The sequence below is a fragment of the Pristis pectinata genome, chromosome 20 (assembly GCF_009764475.1).
Source record: "Pristis pectinata isolate sPriPec2 chromosome 20, sPriPec2.1.pri, whole genome shotgun sequence".
NCBI classification, from domain to species: domain Eukaryota; kingdom Metazoa; phylum Chordata; class Chondrichthyes; order Rhinopristiformes; family Pristidae; genus Pristis; species Pristis pectinata.
In genome coordinates this window covers 24439566-24460492 of record NC_067424.1, presented here as the reverse complement: position 1 = coordinate 24460492, position 20927 = coordinate 24439566, and the positions used below count along the sequence as shown (strand labels likewise).

Genomic DNA, 20927 nt, shown 5'->3' with positions numbered 1-20927 from the left:
GTGATTCGGCAAAATCTCTCTGTGCAAGTGCCAAAGTCCATTAATCAGTGTACAAAAGGTTTTTTATAAGCTGTGTAAAATTAGACACCCATTATAGTTCCCAATGGAATTTTTTCTAGTTAAATGATTTATTAGAATATCCCAAGATACCAAATAACCTGCAAGAAATCTGTAACAAGGTCACAGTCTGAGTTTTAATGGGAGGGTGCTTAAACCAGGGAAACCAGCTTCAAACCCTTGATTTCTGGGTTTCATGATAGTGTCTAAGATCATACTCAAGCTGATGATGATTAGACACAAAACCCAAAAACAAATGGAAATGCAGTGACTGTATTAAAAGCCATTGACAGACATGCTTAATATATTATAGGGTTTCCCATGTGCTGCTGAACAAACTGATCCATACATAGAAGAAAAATTTTGCATTTATAAAGTAGCTTGCATGTCTCTTTCAGAAGGTTCCAAAATGCCTGTAGCCAACAAGATATTTTTGAAATGTGGCAGCCAATTTGCACACTGCAAGTTCCTTCTCACAATAGATATACACGGGTCATGAGTGGAGGGATGGTGGGAGGAATTACAACACCCCTATTTGAAATAGTGTCATGAGATCCCCATTGGTAGTCTCACCATACCTACACTTGTCTGCATGCAGAAGGTCCACCAAGTCTCCAGTGGTGCAGTGAGCAAGTGCCACCCTGAAATACTCCTGCAAGTTTTGACATCCTGAGATATCAAAAAAAAATTTAAAAATTTTAAAAATAAGAGCTGAAAACACTTAACATCAGACTACATTGAAGTAATTTTAAAAAAACTTACCCTCTCCTTTGATTTATATTTGCAGCCCTTCAATCCTCATTGAAATCAATGGATTTCAAAGGGCAAATAGGATCCAGGAGACAGTCCCCCGTGTAAATTTTGTGGATTCTCAACAAAATATATCTCTATCACCGGATCATCCAATATCCAAATAATTAACAGATACAGTATTCTCAATCTTTCAGCCTGAACATAGCCTTAGGGCTTGACAATACATGTAAATCCCAGACTTGCTTCCATTTAAACTGGTAAATGCTGGTAGTTTGATTCAAAATTACTGGCATTTACCAGCAAGATCTGGGATGATGCAAATCATATCATGAGAATGTTGAGAATGTTTTTGATGAGGTAGGGCAATAATGCTCTGGATATTAAAAGTTTGTCCATACCTCACAGAAGATAAACTTGACTTATGTTAAAAGTTGGAAAAGATTCTGGAAGAAGTTTGACCTCTCCCTGCCACACTTGCCACCACCCACCCATTAGCCCGCTGCACCCCACCTTCTGCCATCTCAGTCCCTGCAGCTCCATTCCAGCCCCCCGCATCCAACCTCCAACCAGGAAGGACTCAATATTCTTGAGTTTAAAAACAGGGATACCTGTAGGTATTGCTACTCAGCATATTAAGGAGGGAGTTAGACATTTGGCACGGATTTCTTCTTATCAAAGCTGCTCCAATGGGGGTTAAGCTATGTTAAGTAAACCTGTGATGAGACTTTGTATGTCTAGAGTGTTGTTGGAGGGGGTGATATATAACAAGGTGCTCGACATAATTGTTTCACTAAGCTGAAGGCAAATCTTTGTTATATGACTATTGAGGAATCTGTGGGCTGCCATTATAGCTGCTCAAAACTTTTACCTGTGTTTGAGATGGTTACTACATTTGTTACCTACAATGCAGAAAGACAAAGGTCTACAAATTCTCATGCATCTAAATGGCTGTGCTTGGTGGTCATTGATGCAGTGCATTAATGATTTTGTCTTAAGCCCACAATTACAAATGTTTTCTACTATGACAGCTTCATTGCTACTAAAAGATCTGTTGCTGTGGGAGAGGAGTTGAGAATTGTGTTCAGGGACATAACTGGGCTGGAGTCCAGGGATGGGCAGGTCAAAGGGGAAAAGTGTTGAGAACAATAGGATATTGTTAATGGAACCTACCTGTAGCAGGATAAATGCACCAAACTCCAAGCTATAAACTAGATCAGGTTGATCCTTGGTGACACACAAGAAGGTCTCACCTATCTTATGAAAATATACCCAAATGAACCTCAAATTCATTCAACTTAATTTGACATTGCACGTAGTTGATGCCTCTATGCATGAGGTAGAGCTATAATGCTCATGCAATCATGCTGTTAATATATTGATTAAATTCCTTTGCTTAGAAGAGAAAAAGCATTCTGCTGTGAAAAGGAATTTCAAGCCATTATTATGCCTCTAGTATGACTTCTAACCTTAGATGTAATGGATATGGTCTCACAATGTGAGGATTCCATTAGCACTCATTTGGAAATTAGTACTAATGTTTCTGATTCAAAAATGTCTAAATCCACCTAAACTTGCAGTTCTTTCTGAACCTGTCTAGCACAGATTAGTTTGCTGACTGAATTATCATAATCAACAATTCAGATCTGTTCCATGCTTCATATTTAGCCAGCAATGGTAGCCCCTCTTAGAATATTTTTTGTATGCCAGTGGTAATATTTTTAAAGCTTCTCAAGCATTTAGCTTAGTGACATCAGGCCTGACCTAAAGGAAAATATTCACATGTCTAAACTCTACATGATGAAATGTTTCACAACTTAATTGTTAATTCTTTTAACGAATCCAAAAATTGATTCTCTCATATGCATTGGCTGAGATTTGTTGGATCAATTTTGGAAATGCCAGAAATCTTCAAGGAAGTTCAATGCTTGGAAAAATTAGTGGTAGTTTCTTTCTAGGTTCAATCTCATCCTATATATAAGACTTTCTTGATTTATAAAATAGGGATTATATTGCTTCATAGACAGTCCACAATGGTAGCAGGTGATAGAATAGAAATGTCATAATGGTGCAGTGGGCAAGTACTGAAGATGGGTTGAAGATATATTACTCTGGGTCTGTAGAGTGGGTTTATCCTAAAGAGATACCTGACTTGAGAGTACTGAATGTTGACGCTGAATGCTGAAATGGACAATGGTCCACCTTAAACTTCAAGGTGCAGTGAAGAGGAAGAAAATAATCCTTGTCTTTGTAAACAATGTTGGTATGACTAACTTCACTAATCTTGCATATGTTCAGTATTTGGCAAAATATGTGCATGGTAATTTGACTGTTCATTCTGATGCAAAGCCCCAGGGTTTGTTTGAATCCACATGCAGCTGCACAGAATAAATCACTACCCAGAGCACATACACGACCAGCATATTGCATGCTTTGTTTAAATTGACATGTGACATATTCATTGCTATGTCTGAACTCCTCTGAGGAAATGCTCATCCTTCAGACTAAGACTCACACCTGCCAAACAAGTTTAAAGCTCTTCAATAACTATCTGATATGCTTTTTAAAATATTTTGGTATTTTGCCAAAATTAACTGAAAATGATAGAATCAAAGCCAGTACGATCACAAGCCATGATTAAACTCAAGGTTAGTGTATTGCACCATAAATTCAAAGGTTGTGCTGCTTTAATGCAAGAAATATTTTCGTTGAACACTTTACTTATCTTTATACAATGACTACATTGTATATAAAGCACTTACTTTTCTTAATGCCGGTGTATCACAAGCAGTGAGATGTGTAAAGAGTCAAGAATGAGCCTGAGGTAAATTATATGTTAGTACAAGTTATTTACAAAAATATGATGTTTACTAATATTATAATCAAGCCACCACTGCTGGTTTTCAAAGTCCAATAACAGCACATTTGACTAGTAGGGGTTGTGCTATTTATCACTCATATGTATCTTATTTGGAGAGAACATGTATGGTGATGTAAATGTTTTCTCTCCAAGTATCAGTGTTTTCAAACAAAGAGATGATTAAATAGTACTATTATATTCAACGCACTAACACAATAAGATGTTCAAGGAAAAATAACTTGTCACTTAATTTTGCATATTCAATTCAAAACCTTTTATCTGTTTTAAAATGACATTTAAGCCTCTTCTCCGAAACACCAAAATTAATAACAATGGAAACTTTTCCTCTACCCATTGCCTAAAGAGATGGTAAAGATTTAACAAGTTCCCAAGAATTTCATTTGGAACTGGTTACTCAAGCTTATTGCCCTTGATCATGTGTTAGCATTTCACAATTCATAATTATCAACCTGTGGAGACTGATCATTTCCACTTGTATTAAATCTGTCTATACAGTAAATTGCTTTGGAATTCCTAATGTAGTTTTTAAATCAAAACCTCAGTAAGCTGATGTGCTGAGAGTTCCCTGTACCAACTTCAAAAGTTCTTAGTTGGCTGTAAATTAATTTTGAATGTGCTGAAGTCACAAAACATGCTATATAAACACATTTTTCTCTCACTCTGCTGGTGTTAAATCAAGAAATAGCCTCAAATGCATGGATCTGAAATAAATTTTGAGACCAGCCCAACAATAACTTCTATCCTTTTTCCCAACCTTCTTCATGGTGTCATTATTTCCCAAATCATGTTCACCTCTTTAAAATCATTTCTTCAAGCTCTTCGAATCCTTGAGATCACTTTGTCTCCCATGTGACCACAATTGTGATTAACTGGGGTATTTCATCTTTCCTGAGCATTCCTTTTGTATGCCTGATATTTGCTTTCTACTCCACAATCTATCCTCTTTGGTCCATCTCTTTGTCACCTCTAACTTATATGGTCAAATTTTCATCCTGATGCAGAAGTACACCTCAAATAACTACTACCCAAAACTTTTTCAGAGGCACTTCTAATTTCCAATGGGGATCTACATTAGTTCTCATCCTATTTGCCATCTACATGCCATGCCTGCCCCCAAACTGGTTTTGCTATATTTTTGATTTCCTCTGATTGCAGTCTTGGATGAGTCATAAACTGCTGCAGTTCATTGTTGATGAAACTGATGTCATTTGGCTCAGTTTTCAGTAGTATTTAGGAGATTCTGCCATTGGTTCCTTCAAGCTTGTCACTGCTAAATTAGACCTGGGTCGAGTAGTGTACAATCACAATGTTTTAATGAAAACAACTTTCAATATTATATCAAATTTAACTCAGTGGCAAATTTTACTATATAACATTACCTGTTGTGTATATAAGTTATCCTACTATTGCTTAAACCTTCATTCATGCCTCCATCACCATGAAGATAGACCTTAGCTACTTTTATCATTAGTCTTTTAGAGGTATAAAGTCCCTTTGCTGCAAAGTGTTGAACAAACAAAAGAATAGGTAGTATTATCTGGGACATTATTTATAGAAAAGACTGGAAATTTTAAAAAGGTGACTGAGATGCTCTCTTCCCTGTGCATACCAGGATGTTGCCTGGATTGGAGGACTCTGGTTATGGGAAGAGATTGGCTAGGCTGGGCTTGTTTTTCCTGGAGCAAAGGAGGCTGAGGGGTGACCCTGATAGAGTTATATATAATTATGAGAGGTATAGGTAGGGGGTTAGTCAGAATCTTTTTCCGATGTTAGGGGTATCAAAAACAAGAGGGCTTAGATTTAAGGGGAAGAAGAAGGAGTTTTAAAGGGGATGAGGAGGAAATTTATAACACAGAGTGGTTGATATCTGGAACTCGCTGTCAGAGGAGGTGATTGAATCAGATGTTTAAGAGGCATTTAGACAGGTACTTGAATAGGCAAGGCATAGAAAGATACTGACCTAATGGGAGCAAATGTAGACAGACAAAAAGGTCAGCATGGATGTGGTGGGCCATAGGGTCCTTGTTTGGTGCTGTACAACTCTATGACTCTGAAATAGAAAAGAAAAGAAAAATCACTATAGAAAATCAAATTATATTGGCACACTTCCTGCTCATCACTGGCCAATGTTTTCATGGAGAATACTTGACTGTGTCCTCCATTTTGATCAGCTCCTTGCTGACCTCTGTGCTGCCACATCAGATCTCCCACTTGGCCCCTGTGCTCACCACTGTTGAGTTGGTAATAAGAGACAACCAATAAACAGGGCAATTACCCGTTTACAGACACAGCCATAGCTTGTAGAAAATAAGCAGGGTGGGAACCAACCTGGATCTCTCTTGCTTATTATTTTAAACCATGCATTCCAAATCATAACAACTTGTCATGTAAAGGAAGGAATTCCTCATGATAAACTGAGGAGCCAAATCCACTTCACACTCAAACCATCATTGGGCATATGTAATGGATCTTCAATCTTTCATTTATTTCTCTGTATCTTAATATTTTTAATTAATTTCTGAGACATTAAGATGTCTTCAATTGTATTTACTTTTTTATTAAGCCCTTTTGAACTATTTGCCTTAATTTCTAGACCTTTAACAACATTTTAAAAATTATTGTAAGGCCTTTGAGAGAAATGAGCTATAAAAGCCATAAGGGGTGGGGCTTCTGGATACATCACCTGAGGCTCAGTTGCCATTTGTAGCTCATTTTACTTCAGGGGATAGTATTCAGCAATAGAGGATCCACCCAATTGCCCTTTCGTTTCCAGATCAGGCTAATGCAGATAAACACCATGGGTGATGAGTTCAGGCAGTCAGACCTGGCTTACTGACTGTTCCACATGAAGTCACAAATTCAAATCGGCAAAGGGAATCTTTTGTCTTGAGACATTCCCTTTAAGTAAAGAATGATACATTTGTGGAATAGACTTCCAAGTACATAAATGTAAGGGAAAGCTTTTCAGATGCAGTGGAATTCATTTACATTTTGGAAAGGTTGAGCAAAGGTTGGTGAGATGTTTTATTTTGCCATTTCAGCAATCAAAGAGGCATTTTAACCCATTCTAGCTATGTTACTTACTATTAGTCCCACTCGCATGTCTTTTCCCCCTTACCCTGGATTTTCTCCCCTCTTATTACTTTTGAATGTTACCATTGAATTTGTTTCCCCCACCTTTTTAAACTCTGGATTCCAGATCATAACAACCAATTAAGTGAAACAAATTCCTCATGCTGCACTAATAAGGAGAAACATAATCAAATTGAAAGCTCCTCAAAAATACTTCTCAGTGGTGTAATAGAAATACAGAAAAATAAGAAAAGTAGGCTATTCAGCTCTTTGATCCTGCTCTGCCATTTAACATAAACATGGCTTATCCCGTATGTCAATACTATGTTTTGATCATTCCCCTTTTTTCCAATGACTTGGCCTCCACAGCCTTCTGTGGTAGAGAATTCCATGGGTTCACTGCCCTCTGAGTGAAGACATTTTTCCTCATCTCAATCCGAAATGTTTTTCCCCAGATCCAGAGACTATGATAGAATTTAGAGACTGTGAAGAGATAGATTTTAATGTGGCATTGAAAGAGTTCCCGAAGTAGTGGTGACATAAATATAAATGAGCAACTTCTGATCATAGCATGTCAGGGATGGGAGTTAAACAATTGTATGGATCAGTCAGGCAGATGGTCTGCTTGGAGACATTTTCTTGGAGGAGATTACAGAAAGATGGTTTAGATATAGATTATCCTTTTGATTTGTGGCTCATTCTCAAGGCTCTTCAAGGGCTTGAATATCTCCCATTGTAACATGGAATAGAAATGGTCATACTGCTTTGTGTAATCTGAACCTTCTTAGTTCCTCTTTCCCATACTATGGGAAGCATAATATATGTGTGGAGTGATAGTTTTGTTGCTAATTATCAGTAGTCAGTAAGGTTGAAAAATAAGGATAACGTTTGGTGTTCATTCTGCAAGCTGTTCTATCCAAATGGTTGGTGGGAGGCATTGTAATAGACTTTTCAGATGCATTTCCTGTAGATTGAAAAGGGATGAAATTAGTGAGAAAGCAACAGTTGTATGAGAAGGAATCCATGCTCTATTTGAGTTTTTCTTTGGAAGGAGATGTTGTCCCAACCCCTACTAATGGAACACGTTCATTGCCACAGTAGATAGCGTCACCCCAGGTGACATTTTTATGTGGATGTCCATAAAATTACAGTTACCGGGTCATTGAATTTTGAAACACATCAGGGCTTTGTACCAGCCCGCTCTTATTCAATGTCCACCTGTGTAGTATATGGCAGGAGCCACAAGGTTTTAAACAGGAACTTGAGTGAGTGTTTCTTTCCAAATCATAACAACTTGTCATGTAAAGGAAGGAATTCCTCATGATAAGCTGAGGAGCTAAATCCACTTCACACTCAAACACCATCAGTGGGCATATGGATCCCCTGTCCAATGCCATAAACTGTGGAGTGTGAGAAATGGTGGTGGTGGGGTGGTGGGGGTTCCTTTGACAAGAGGTATATTTTGCATAACAATTATCTTCATAAGTATAGGCTTACCTAAAGTTAATATGTTGATTTATGGATGAATGAATGCCAGCCTACGATAAGATAGCTTGGCTGGAAAATCAGAAGATTGACAGAATCCTTCTCATAAAAAGTAATTGAATATGTAACACACTGACTACAAATCAAATATATATTTCATAGTTTTGGTCTAGCATGGTACTATACCAGTGAAACTGGTGATGTGCTAGAGATCATTAAAAACAGATTATAAACTTTTCTACCCATGGTTTTTATTAAAGATTTACTTTTACTTACTGTATATTATTTCAGAATGTACCAGCATGATACTTTCTTTAAACCATATCACAAAACAATTATAGTCATTCTGTGTAACTCCTTCCACCAGGGTAGTGATGGATAGCTGTTGGGAGAAGCCTTCCTGTTTTTGCAGGTGAAGTTAACAGATGGGCTGTTTGTCAATGTTCTGGATTACTACAATCCATCAATCTAGCCAGATCCAGTTTGGAGACCACAGCCAATTTGTTGACAGCAACTTGACTTCTTTGCAAGGAAAGATAAATGCTTCCCTTGTCGTGTCACTAGACAGTGGCTTTGATCTCAGCAAGTGGGTATGCATGAAAACATGGACATATCCACCAATTCTGACCCACTGCTCCCTGTAGTTTTCAATGTTGACTGAAATGGAGCAAGTGCCTGCCTTTGGGCAATGAGGAAAGGTCAAAGGTTAAGAATCATACTTCTGACCTGCTCCTGCTTCTGGCAAACTGATTTATGCGCTTTGAAATGTCTTGTTGATGGTTTATATTTTTGTTTCAAAGCAGCCCACATTGTCATCCTTAACACAAAATACATTATACATGGCAAATAACCATGGCTAAATGTTTCATATTTCCTTATCACTTACTTCTGTATCCTGTTTCCTGGGTCACTCAAGCCCATAGCATATTTATGCTTTTTGATGTTTGCATTGAATGTTGACATTGGAGGCATCTGAGTTTAAGTGCTGCTGTCAGCAACAAAGAGTGACAGCAGTCTACAGAGTCAAGGGAGCTTCCACTTAAGAACTCACCAAATGCATTACAAGGAGGTTTTTTTTTCTCTCCGTGTTCTTTTGATTCTTCCTGTGGTGTCTGACACAAATCCATCTAGGCATTTTCCATTCATTGATCGTGGAGGAAATCACATCTCAGGTACTTAATGTCATTATCACCCGGAACACACAGAAGCCAGTTTGATTGGTTTCTTATGAGGAGAAGAAACCTTTACTGATTTCTTTCTTTCCATACCTTAGGACACTGTGCTCAGTTGTAATGCTCCTTCATGGAGATCGGGTAGCTTTGCACTGAGATGGATTGAATCGAAGCCCTATTTATGTAATTTATAAGATGTGCAGCAAAATATGTTGCATTTCACATTAAGCCACTGGATAAGCTCTTGTGTAATATTTTATTGTTGTTCTTTGTGTAGGAAATCAAGTTATATAATTGAAACCTCATTAATTTCTATCAGTGCAACTCCTACTAAATGGCAACGTTAGCCATTTTCAACATTTTCTTTGGGAAATCAAGCTCATCTTTCAATACTTTGGGTGGAAAGATATATAAAAGTGGCCTTCTATAATCTTGTTACTGGTATGTAAAGTTAAAGTAAATAGCGATTTACTACTGGCACAAGTTATTTGGAGGAAACTTTTGTAGAATGCATCAAGGCCGTGGTTAATATATTATAAACTAAGAATGGAACTGGCTACTTTAGACCTAATCATGTGCACTGAGACAGGGTTAATTGGAAATCTCATGGTAAAGTACCTTCTAGAGAAGAGTGATGATAGTAAGGTAGTCTGGCTCGTAGTCATTACAGTACAGAAGGAGGATTTTCAGATCACTGAGTTCATGTGGCTCTCTATAGAGCAATCCAGTGAGAACCATAGAACCATAGAACAATACAGCACAATACAGGCCCTTCGGCCCACCATGTTGTGCCGACCTTCAAACCATTCCTAAGACTATCTAACTCCTTCCTCCCACATATCCCTCTATCTTAAATTCCTCCATATGCTTATCTAACAATCTCTTGAACTTGACCAATGTATCTGCCTCCACCACCACCGCAGGCAGCGCATTCCATGCACCAACCACTCTCTGGGTGAAAAACCTCCCTCTGATATCTCCCTTGAACTTCTCCCCCATTACCTTAAAGCCATGCCCTCTTGTATTGAGCATTGGTGCCCTGGGAAAGATGTGCTGGCTGTCCACTCTATCTATTCCTCTTAATATTTTGTATATCTCTATCATGTCTCCTCTTATCCTCCTTCTCTCCAATAAGTAAAGCCCTAGCTCCTTTAGTCTCTCCTCATAATCCATACTCTTTAATTCAGGCAGCATCCTGGTAAATCTCCTCTGCACCCTTTCCAATGCTTCTACATCCTTCCTATAATGAGGCGACCAGAACTGGACACAGTACTCTAAGTGTGGTCTAACCAGAGTTTTGTAAAGCTGCATCATTACTTTGTGGCTCTTAAACTTGATCCCATGACTTATGAAAGCTAACATCCCATAAGCTTTCTTAACTACCCTATCCACCTATGTGGCAACGTTCAGTGATCTATGGATATGAACCCCCAGATCCCTCTGCTCCTCTGCACTGTCCAGAATCCTACCATTTACCTTGTATTCCACCTTGGAGTTTGTCCTTCCAAAGTGTACCACTTCACACTTCTCCGGATTGAACTCCATTTGCCACTTATCAGCCCAGCTCTGCATCCTATCAATATCCTTCTGTAGTTAGTCACAATCTCCTCCTTTATCCCATTAGCCATGCAAGTTTATTCAATGCATCCAATTTGTTTTTGAAGGAACTGACTATCTTCACTTCCGTCACCACGGTGGGCAGTAAGTTCCAGGTCGCTACAATCATTGCACAAAAAAATTCTTACAGCCTGCCTATATCTCTTGCCCAACACTATGAATCCATGTTGTTTAGTCCTTGTTCCATTAGCAAATGGAAACAGTTTTTCTTTATCTACCTCAGAGAAAGACTTTCTACTTTTCTCTCATGCCCAGACTGCTCTCTCCACGGAGGTCCAGGTCACCATGACCCTCAACTTCCTTGCCACAGGATCTTTCCAAACAGCCACGTCAGATTCTGCTGTGTCTCCCAATATGTTACTCACAACTGCATCAGAAAGGTCACCTGAGCATGCATCAAGAAAAGATTTCATATTCTTTGATGTTGAGGAGCAGCTTGAATATTTTGATTTGCCAGCATCACTGAGTTCCCATGTATGCAGGCAGTCAATGACTACACTCATGTCCCCTAATGGATTCCCATTAATAACCTGGACTTTTGTCAATAGAAAAGTTTCCACTCCTTCAGTGTTCAGGGGGGTTGTACATCATCCCTGAATGCTGGTCAGGGCCGTGTTTCCAGGAAGCACATATGATGCATTCATCATCAGAAAGTCTGAACTGCTAGATATTTTCCACAGCCAGCACTGCCCACTGGGGGAATAGATTTTATAGTAAAGGGTTATCATCTATTTCCCTGTTTCTTGACACCAACTTTCAGTCTACCACGGCTAATGGCTGCCATTACAACGTCCAACAAAATGCCCAGAATGATTTATATCAGACACCACAGGAAGAATCAAAAGAACACAGAGAGAAAAAAAAAACTTCCTTCTAATGCATTTGGTGAGTTCTTAAGTGGAAGCTACCATGCAAGTACAAGAACTGTTATGGAAAACGCTTTGAGTTTCTGAGCACTCCACCATATACAACTAATTGATGGGGAGACGACATTGTTGTATGAGAAATGCTGCACAACCCAGTAGTCTGCTACCAGAGGAAGAGAAGCAAGCAGACATAGACCCTGAAGTACCTGAGGCACAAGCTGAAGACCAGCAAGAGAGGGTAAGGTTCCTCCAGAATAAAACCAACACCATCTCCCAGAAGAGTGGAAGAAAGAGCAATTGACTTCACAGACAATAAGCAATTTCCTCATAGGAAAACACATTTATAAGAAGCACACAGGATCATATCCCAATCCTAAGTGACCCTCTACATACTCCAACCTTTAACATAAGCATAATCCACCTGTAATCAGGTAAGAGGGCCCAGAATAAAATATAATTATTCTTCATGTCCTTTTTGGCAAGACCACCAACACTGATCATAACACATCAATGAATTAATCACTGATCTATTTACAAAAGTAGCTCACTGCAATTTATTTGCAGGTGTGGGCAGCTTAACTGACACACCTTGTAGGAACTGTACATTGTTTGAATGAATGGGGTTCTTATACCTGGAGGAGATTAATGTAGCCACTTGGTACCTGACTCCTCCTGTGGTAGCTGTTATGGGTCTCCTACTTCCCTTAGTACAGGGACCTCACTCCTGAGATTTTCCTCAACGATGAAAGGCCTGGTCTCTTTCGATGAATCCAGTGGCTCTCTCCGTTTCCCCTGTAGCCTTTATCTCCTCCATTACAACCATAGTGTGTTTTACTGCTGTCTGGATGCCAGGTGGAGCACACAGTTACTAGCTGATTCGTTTCTTAGATAGGTCTGCAGCACATTGTCATAAGCTGCATTCAGTTGAGCTTGGTTCAGTCAGAAACTACACAATAAATGAAAATCATAAAACTGCAGAATGCTGATTGGTTCCAACATTTTCTGATCTTACATTAAGAACTACAAAGCTTCAGTTTTAGCATTTGGTTCTGGGGGTTACCATAATTTTTCTAATATATTTTTGACCAATTTCACTACTTTTTCCAGACAATCTGATTAGGACTAACACCAAAAATAGCGCATATTTAGCATGCAAAAAAGGTAGAAGGCCAATTTCTATACACAAGAGTTTAGTAAGTGCAAGGAGCTTCAAAGTATTTAGTAAGTGCTAGAGAAATTAATAATAACAAAAGGTTGGACCTGATGGCCTCTGTACTAAGTCTCCATATGAGGTGACTTTAGGAATGTGTCATTTAAGAATGAAATGATGAGACATTTCTTTGTTCAGACGTTTGTAAATGTTTGGAATTCTCCACCATTGAAAGATGTGGATGATCACTTGTTGAGTATCATCAGTGTTGAGATCGATACATTTTTGGAATTGATAGATATGAGCATTGGGTGAAAAAATGTAGAAGGCTGTGAATCACCCATAGTCTTACCATGGGAGCCATTTTACCTACTGCTGCTTTTACTTGTTTTTCTGCCTTTATGTAGACAGAATCAATGATTCAATTTGAATTGGTACATGGCAAAGTTTCTTTAACTTCAAGGTTGATTTTATTTAAATTGGTAAACACTAATGAAGGAACAACATCCCTAATGTAGATTAAGAAGTATGTGCTAGAGAACTAAGATAGATGGGGAAGATGTGAATAGAGTCAATTTCTATGTGTATATGGAGTTACCCATATTATAAGAAACAGAGGCTAAAAAACACAAGTGTCCAGAACTTAAATAGTGCACAGAACTCTGTGGTAAATAAACAATGATTTGTTGATGTCATTGATGGGTAATTTTCATTCACGCTCCTCATGCAGGGATTCCAGCTTTTAAGCAGTGCCAATCACAATATGTTTCCCATTAATGCACATCAAGTATGAGCTATTTCAGGAGTCCAACCAACCGAAAACAACCTGTACTAATTCATTTTATATCTGCACTTCTAAAAAAAGTTAGATCACTTATCTAACCAGTGCTGGATGCCATTGTTCAAATTGGGGAACAATGTTGATAATAACAATGTCATGGGCTCTCCATTTCATAGGCATGCATCTCAACATCCTGGGCAAGAGGTGGACATGATTGGGGGATCAGGAAGCCACAAAGGGCTGAAGTGAAGTAGCAGTGGGAAATGATGTCCAGAGAACTTAATACCAGATGAATAGATCCACTTTGAGTAGAAAGCACTCATGGCATTTCATATGCTACATAAATCTGCAATTGGCATCTGGAATGATTCAGGGAACAAAATTGATCTTCATATCTAAAGGACAATACTCAGACAGAGGTCTGTGTCTGGAGCTCTGTCCAGCACAGAAAGTGATAGCCTCTTCGATCAAAGCCCTTGTGAATATAAGTGTTTGATGCATTTTTCCTCAAGTTGATGTAGGAACATGGCTCCTGTTAGACCACTGGGGAATAGGCTGTCTTGGACAATACTCCATCTCCTTCTTCAGCCTCCTTATAAAGGTTGCTTTGCTTTCAGTCTCTCTCCTTCTAGTCCTAATCATGTTGTAGGATCAGTGAGATTGACAAAACCACCCACTAATCTTTCATGACCATGGTGCGAAATCGCCAGAAGCATTGCAGCTCTAAAGTTCACTGTGGCCAATACCTGTAACCCTGCTCTGAGTTACTGACCAATGAATCTGTTTGTAATGTGAGTCCTTTAAATAGCAGAGGGGCAAGGCTAATCCTTGCTGTCCAGACATGGTATCTCGTGTAAGGTCCACACTGTATGGAACTTGCATATGTATGAATCAATTTCTCAGTGGTGACATTACTTTTGCATTGTTTAAAAATTACCGTCACTGCTACAATGTTTTGGGTGTGTGGAGACCACAACATCTAATATGTTATTATGTCAGGGTGTGCTACAAGACAGCCGTGATGTTTTGCAGTTAGTTTCATGGTATCATTTAATCCCATTCTGCTTGGAACACATTGATTATCTTGGCCAAAGAAGTCCAAAGATATGAAGCCCCAGGAAGAATTTATTTTTATTTTACAGAGCTATGTGCAGGAAGGGGAGGGGATATGAGGAAAAGAGTAATTGGAAATGTGTAGCTATTGAAGATATCAGTGAAATATTGCCATAAGAACTTTTCTGCTGATTAGAATAAATTTGGCATCTTTCCAGCTTCATTCATTTTGTTGATCCAACCATTAGGAACAACTTATCTTTGGTGTATCTTAGATCTAATGAACCATGAAAACAACATTAAAGGATTTCTTTCACCTTAAAGTCTGATGATCCTTAGTCAAATGTTATTTTAGCATTTCTAGATGATTTAACGTTTGGCACAAGATTCAAAAATAAAGTCCTGTAATATAATACAGAGCTTAAGTGAGAGAAACGTCAATTATATATAAAATTTGGAACACTGGAAGAAGTGAGATGTTTTTTCAACATTCTTTTTATGTTAATCAATGGACAAAGCAGCCATAATTACTAGTAAAATATAGGTTTTGAAATGGTGCTTAGCTTCTATTTCCAGCAAGTCTGTACTAATCTTTCTTTGAAGTTTGCAATAGAGCAATAGATTTTGAAAAATAATTATTTCTATTTTGTCTTGAATGGAAAATTTTCCTATAATTATAATTACAGTAAAATTTGTGCCAACTGCCTCATCACTTTCAGAGATTTTTAAAAACAGGCTTTGCTACGTATGTTACATAAATGTACGTTTTGATGTGAATTGGTAAATGAGTATTAATATAAAGCTGAGAACTGTACATGTCATCATTTATTATGTCTGGTTAGCCTCTCACTCTTGTCATGGTACTGATTGAACATTAGTTTTAATTTTTACTAAGAAAGTCTTTCAGAACATTAGTCCAGGAATCACGTAATGACAAAGTTAAGGTGGTTGTGAAAGATTTCTCGAATCAAATTTACCTTAATTATGGAAGAACTAGTATTCCATTATTAGAACAATCAGCATACATTGAGACACAGGTGGAAATGTATTGATATATGTACTGTTCTGCAGCACAGGACTAATCTGATGGTCAAATCACTTATGTGGACATCTTTTGCTGTTTCACATAGTGGTGTCTATTCTAGCCCGGTGTTAGTATCAAATGCAAATAGGTAGCTGAGATTTGGGGTTCCTACCTCATCAGTATTGCAAGCTTAGTCTATGAAATACATGTCCAATTTTACACATTACATTTGGAAGAATTGTGACTATAAATTGTGTGTGGTAGAAGCAAATATATATATAGATATATATATAGATATATAAAATATACATTTTATTATCCACATGTGTGCAGTCTGTAAAGCATCTCAATTATACCAGGTGCACTTTTAGAGCTCTCTGCACTTTCTGCACATTAGTTATCTGAAACTAAGGAGTGAATATGTCCTGAACCCAACCCAAAATGACAATCAGTCCTGGGACCCCAATTTGCAAATTAAAAGCAAGCAAGCCATTATCTGGCACAGACGGATGATTTCTACTGAAATATTGCAAGCTATAATATCAGGGTTAATGAAGTCACAAGTGGACCAAAGCTAATTTTGAGGCAATTGTTGCCTCATTAATAACAAAAGTTAAAATTAAGTGAGAATCATAGCTTGCAGTGAGGTTTGGTGAGGGGTAGAGATAGGGAGCAATGTTTTCTTTGGTTAATTTTCCTGTGAATCAATTCACAAAAGTGCACCTGATATTTTATGTTATGGCATATTTAAGATTTGATGTAGACTATATACAACACTTTTATTTTAGAAGGAGCAATGGCATAGGCTCTGCTATTCCACCACGTCTTGGTAATATGAGGTCTACAGAGTGTGTTCAAGTTGGGTCCCGTAAAGATTTAAGGAAGTGAAGTGCAAAAGTGAAGTACAGAAATAAAAACATTCTTCTGTTCATTCGCTCAAACAGTGCAAAGGAAATCAGGAAGACTCCAAATGCCAGCTGTTAGACTATTTTTGTAGTTGTTTTTACTTAAATGCATATCTTTAAGCATGTACATACTGCTTTTTGGTTTTCATGTGGGTCATCATATGATGATCCTATTGGACCAGAGTGTCATGCAATGTGCCTGCTTTGCAGTGAGGTAACATTGTCACAAACAGTATGGAACATTCAGTCTTCCAGATTAACGTCTCAATGTGAAAACAATTTAACTGTGCTGCCTTAAAACTAAACCCAGGAGTCAATGCACTCGTGGAGGTTAAACTATAAAGTGATCTTTTATTTTCAGGTCTTAGTCTCTATCAAAAGCTTGATACATCTCCCCAAAGCTCTGACTTCAACAGACAAAGGCAGACCATGCAACCGGTTGGCAGTAGAATGGGTACATTAGTAATATTTGAACAGTCCAACTGAGCAGATGATTCCAATTAGTGTGCCACAGCAGGGCAGACAGAGAAATAGGCTGCTCTGATGTTTTAAAAAAAGTATAAAGAGAAAGAGCGAGAGGCTGAGGGAATACAAACACTGAGAGATCAAGAAGCCAAGGAAGTGTAAAGAACAGGAGATCAAGAAGCCATGATTGTAAAGAGCAGGAGATCGAGAGGCCAAGGGAGTGAAAAGAGCAAGAGTCAAGAGGCTGTGAGTGTAAAGAGTGAGAGATGGAGTGGGCAAGGGAGTGTAAATGACAAAAGATAGAGAGATCAAGTGAGTGTAAAGAACAAAAGATTGAGAGGCTGAATGGGTTTAAAGAACAGGAGTCTGGGGAAGATGGAGGCCCAATCACAACCTGTCCCTGGCTGTTGGTGCCAAAGTGTGATGTCTCTGTACAGCAAGTAGCTGATTGGAGCGTATTTCTTCCCATTGTTTTCTGATTGGCCAAAACCCCATGGGATCCAAGGCAAGTTGGCAAATCGGATCCAAAATTGGCTTGGAAGTAAGAGACAGAGGGTGAAGGTGAAGGGTTGTTGTGATTAGAAGCCTATAACCAGTGATGCACCATAGGAATCAGTGCTGGGAACCTTGCTATTTTTTAATGTATATTAATGACTTAGATGTGAACGTAGGAGGTATGATTAGTTTGCAGATGACACAAAGATTGTTGGTAGTGGTGATAGTGAGGAGGATACTCTTAAGCTATGGAATGGTATTGATCGACTGGTAAGCTGACAGGGCAATGACAGTTGGAATTTAATCCTGATAAGTACAATGTGATGCAGTTTGGGAGGTTTAATAATGGAAGGACAGATAACATGAATGATAGGGCTCTGGGAAGTACTGCGAAGCAAGAGGACTTTGGTGTACTATTCCAAGCATCCCTGAAGATGGAAGTGGAGGTAGTTAGGGACGCTTGCCTTCATTAGCTGAAGCATAGTGTATAAAAACAGGGAGGTCTTGGTATAACTATAAAACTTTGGTTAGGTCACAGCTGGAATATTGTGTGCAGTTCTGGTCACCACACTATAGGAAGGACATGATTGCACTGAATGTTGCCTGGGATGGTATGTCTCAGTTATGAGGAGAGATGGCATAGGCTGGGGTTGTTTTCCCTGCAGCAGAGGAGGTGGGGGAGGGGTGGGTGGGTTGCTGCGGGAGTCTCTGATAGAAGTATACAAAATTCTGAGAGGCATAGATATGGTAGATAGTAAGAAACTTTTCTTCATGTCAAAAGTTTCTAAGAGCAGAGGACATAGGTTTAAGATGAGGAGTGAGAGGTGTAAAGGGGATCTGAGGAGCAACTTTCACCCAGAGTGTGATGTAATCTGGAAAAGGTGGTGAAGGCAAGTACTCTCATAATATTTAAGAAGCATTGGGATGAGCACATGAATTGTTGAGGCATAGTAGCCTGCAGGCCAAGAGCTGGTAAATGGGGTCAGTATAGCTAGGACTTGATGTTCAGCATGGGTGTGGCGGGCCAAAGGGGGCACTTCCATGCCCTATGACTTTCTTACTCTGTAGCTACTTGTGCGACATCGAAGACAGAGAGTCAAAATAAACGGGTCGTTTTCAGACTGGAAAGTCATAGCTAGTGGAGTGCCCAAAGGATAGTACATGGTCCTCAATTATTTATTATCTATGTTAAGAACTTGGAGAAGTGGGCAAAGTGTAAGATATCCAAGTTTGCTGTTGACATGAAAATCGGTGGGAGGGCATGCTGCAATGAGGATATCTAGACTCAGTAACAGGATGTAGATAGGTTGAGTGAATGGACAAAAGACTTGGCGAGTTTAAAGTAGGAAAGTGTAACGTAATGCAATTCGGCTGGAGGAATCAAAAAGCAGACCATAATTTAGATAGAGAGAGACTGCAAATGGGTGGAGTACAGATGAATCTAGGTATTCTTGTGCATGAAATACAAAAAGTTAGCATGCAGATACAGCAAGTAATTAAGAAGGCAAATGGGATATTGGCTTTATTGCTAGAGGTCTGGAGTTTAAAAATAGAGAAATATTGTTAGAATTGTACAGGGTGTTGGTGGGGCCACACCTTAAGAAATGATATACTAGTGCTGGAGGTAGTCCAGCAGAGATTTGTAAGGCTAATTCCTGGAATGAGAGGGATGTCTTATCACACATGGCTAAAAGAATTAAACTTATGTTATTTGGAATTTAGAAGAATGAAATGTGTTCTCATTGAAACAAATAAGATCCTAAAGAGGCATGGTAGAATAGATGTTAAGATGTCTCCATTAGTGGCAGAGTTTTGAATGAGGAGACATAGTTACAAGACAATGGGTAGTCAGTTGAAACATAGATGCATAGGTATTTCATCTCACAGAGAATGGTGAATCTCTGAAATTCTGTACCCCTGAGGATTGTAGAGGCCAGATCACTGGGGTATTTAAAGAGGAAGCAGATTTTTTTTGAAAAATTAGGGAATTAAGGCCTATGTGGAACAAGCACAAAAAAGGAGTAGATCACCTGCAATCATTTCAAATGAAAGAGCAGGCTTGATAGGCCAAGTGACCTTCTCCTGGTCCTATTTTGTTGTGTTTCCTTGCATTTTCTTGTGTTAGATACAAGCACTTTTGACAAAGGTTGAATTTATGTAGCTGCTGAATAATTCCAGAGGCACTTTATAGCAATTAATTGTGCATATCAAATTGAATGTTGTTATTTTCTCATTTTCGGACCCAAGAATAGTAATTGTTCTTTCACATAAATATTATCTTCTGCTGTAATATTCACATGTTTTACAATTAACAGCAAATCTATACATGTAGAATATGTCAGTTATGTTACCTATCCCCTTCCCAATTGATGCAAATTACAGTAACAAACAATCTGCTGGAGGAATTCAGCGGATTGGGCAGCATCTGTGGGAGGAAAGAAATTGTTGATGTTTCAGGTTGAAACCCTGCATCAGGACTGAGAGTGGAGAGGCGAGATGACCAGCATAGAGAGAAGGAGAGTGGCAAGACAGGATTACAAGGCGATTGGTGGACTGAGGAGGGGTGTAAGGTGACAGGCAGGTAGTGCTAGGTAAGGGAGTTGAGCGGGGGTAGAGTTGGAAGACTGTGGCAGGTGAATGATAGATGGAACAAACAAGAGATGCAAATTACATCTTTCTTTCTGACATGAGAATATATTTAATTTAAGCAGTTGTGTATTTATTTATCGCTCTAGAAATCTAAGAGTAATACAAGTTTAAGATAAAGGAAAGATAAAATAATGCTTGAAGCCAGCATGGATCACAATTGCATCAGTGCACTGATATCCCACTTAGCTTTCTTTTAAACCTTGTTGGGTAACATGTGTTATTTGCATCAAAGCATCCAAGTACATTATTTTTATTAGTACATTATTTTTAAAGCACTTGCTTTAATGATAACTAGAACAAGTATTTATGAATAGGTTTTATAGATTTTCTATCATCCTGTAGTTCAGATCAGAGGCATTAGCAAAGATAAACCAAACTTCTTATCACCTGAAGTTGGGCTTAGTTGAGAGACCCTTTTAGTGGGAAATGTCATTGGAAAATTGGAACCAGAACCCATACACAGCAGTAGTTTAACTATATGCTATAGGTATGCACTAATAATAGG

General features: G+C 38.6%; 1 protein-coding gene across 2 annotated transcripts in view; it reads left to right on the top strand.

Moving 5' to 3' along the window:
• The window catches only part of LOC127580759 (leucine-rich repeat-containing G-protein coupled receptor 6), a 235453-nt gene that overhangs the window by 159791 nt on the left and 54735 nt on the right, over window positions 1-20927 (top strand). The window contains exon 1 of one of the 2 annotated variants that reach the window (XM_052034589.1): window positions 3366-3455. The exons of the other annotated variant lie outside the window; for it this stretch is intronic. The gene's annotated coding sequence lies outside the window, so the exon portion shown is untranslated. Of the gene's footprint in view, window positions 1-3365; window positions 3456-20927 lie in introns of those variants that run through there. 2 annotated transcript variants of the gene reach the window in all.